The sequence below is a fragment of the Octopus bimaculoides genome, chromosome 6, assembly GCF_001194135.2.
Source record: "Octopus bimaculoides isolate UCB-OBI-ISO-001 chromosome 6, ASM119413v2, whole genome shotgun sequence".
NCBI lineage: Eukaryota > Metazoa > Mollusca > Cephalopoda > Octopoda > Octopodidae > Octopus > Octopus bimaculoides.
This window is the reverse complement of record NC_068986.1, coordinates 30,432,875-30,434,962: the sequence shown is the minus strand read 5'-3', so window position 1 is coordinate 30,434,962 and position 2,088 is coordinate 30,432,875. Positions and strand designations below refer to the sequence as shown.

Below are 2,088 nucleotides of genomic sequence, written 5' to 3'. Positions count from 1 at the left end.
CACTGTGTTAGACAGTTTGATTGGGGCTGGAGAGCTCCAGTCTGATTTGGCTTGATTTCTATGGCTAGATACTGTTTCTAACGCCAACCATCAGAACTAACACAAAAGGTTAGACCCTCATACGTCGATATTGAGGGAAGAGTCTATTATTGTTATTTTATTACACACACACGTTCGAAAAGTCAGAACTATTCCATATCATTCTAAACGTTAAACTTGTCTCTCTTGTATTGTCTTGTTTTTGCACTTATTGCCTAACACATACATATATGTGTGTGTGTTCTCCAGCAAGTAAAAGAATGAAATGTGTGTGTATGAATAATTTCCTAATATATAACATTATTATCAACCTTCCCCCTCACACAAATACAATATATGTGCGTGCGTGTCTGCAATGTGAGGCGCAATGTTAAATCATTTTTGTTTATCAATTACATAAGACGCCATTTTGAGTTAAACATGGCGAAGTCATACAATCACCGCTAAATACACATGCAATGAAAGACGCCATGTCAAACGTATTCTCGTTTGTGAGCACTTCAAACGCTTCAGACTGTTGTTGCATTCATTTCCCAACGGTGATATTGAATTTAGCAGTAGACAAAAGGCGACATGTGAAGTGAACAATGAGGTGAGTTGGCTATCTGAATCAGCTATTTAAATAAACTTACATTTTATTATAACTCTAATAGAAAAATTGTGCAAAAAAAAAAAAAAACGGCAAAAAGTATCGGAAAAAAAGAAGACATCCTACCCTTCGTTTTTTACTATCAAAATAATACAAATATCTGAAAACACGTATCATTATTTAACGGATATGTTGTTTATTATTGTTGATTTCATATATGGTGATTTTATATAGTTACATAGTATATTTATTTGTTTGGTTATTTCTGTTTCACAGAACTGAAAAGGTGTTATAGGATAGATTGATTCTAACAATTGCATATAATTACCAAAGAATATCATAAAGCCGCATTGTGCCTATTGATTTAAAAAAAAAAATTTATTGATTTCAGAATGATTGGTTCAAGATGATGACTTCCATATTAAGTTGTAACTGTGTTGTTTCATCTCATATCAGCAATTATCTTTCTTTCTTTCATTATAATTCACTTTGCATGTTTGATACGTTAACGAAAGACATTGTCGTTTTTTTCGCTTGGAATCTCTAGACAATTTCGAAAACACCAACGTGGACCATTTTTTAAAGATGTCTTCAATAAGAATTACTGCAGGCCTTAACATACAACAGGAGCAAGCCATCACCTTCTGACTAGATGACAAGCCGAATCCGAAAATAGTTTTTCATTAATAGATCGTGTAAGGTTCCTTGTCAACGATTGCAGCTGGCAGCTTTTGAATCTAATTTAGTGCACGACGTGTTCACTTCCGGGATGCTGTCGCGCGCTGTTTGAAAGAATCACCTGTTATTGCCAATGTGAATTTTTACGAGGTCGTCTGTCAGGTCAGGATAATGGAACTAGTCAAGTCTGATAGTCATGCCTTTTTGTTTCGTTAAACGTATGATGTTATCAGTCTTTCTGCCGAACACGACTTTACTGAGGAAGTTGTTTCTACAGTGGTCGCCATATTCGACATGTTTCACTTCGTTACGAACAAATGCACAAAGATGTTAATTTTGTGGTTATGCTGAGCTACAATGGCAAATCAAAGTGTCAAGCACAAAAAGGTGGCGAGCTGACAGAAACGTCAGCACGCCGGGCGAAATGCTTAGCGGTATTTCGTCTGCCGTGAGTTTACTGGTCGGACGTGTTATTACTCGCTGCGATTTTTTTTAGTATAACGCCACTATTTTTTGGTGGGCGTATCTGAGATGGAGAAAATGAAGACGTATGCAGCAGCGATGGGGAGTCGAGCTTCCGTCGCCGTAGGCCTGCTGAAGCAATATGAAATACATTGGAATGAAGACATGGCTGAGAAAATTGAAAAATATAAAGAAATGATAAAGAAGGAGGGGCCAAACGTAAAGTTGACCCCATCAGAGGAGGAAAAGACGAAAATGGAAATTGGAGTCGTGGAATATAAATCCTTTTCAAGGAAAAATAAAAGAATAGAGAGTGCAAC

At 36.6% G+C, this 2,088-nt stretch overlaps 1 long non-coding RNA gene across 1 annotated transcript in view; it reads left to right on the top strand.

The window, feature by feature from the left end:
* The first annotated feature begins 242 nt into the window (after positions 1-242).
* LOC128248118 (uncharacterized) overlaps positions 243-2,088 on the top strand; it is a 104,015-nt gene continuing 102,169 nt past the window's right edge. The window contains exon 1 of the long non-coding RNA XR_008264388.1: positions 243-631. This is a non-coding gene — a long non-coding RNA (uncharacterized LOC128248118). The remainder of the gene's footprint in view (positions 632-2,088) is intronic.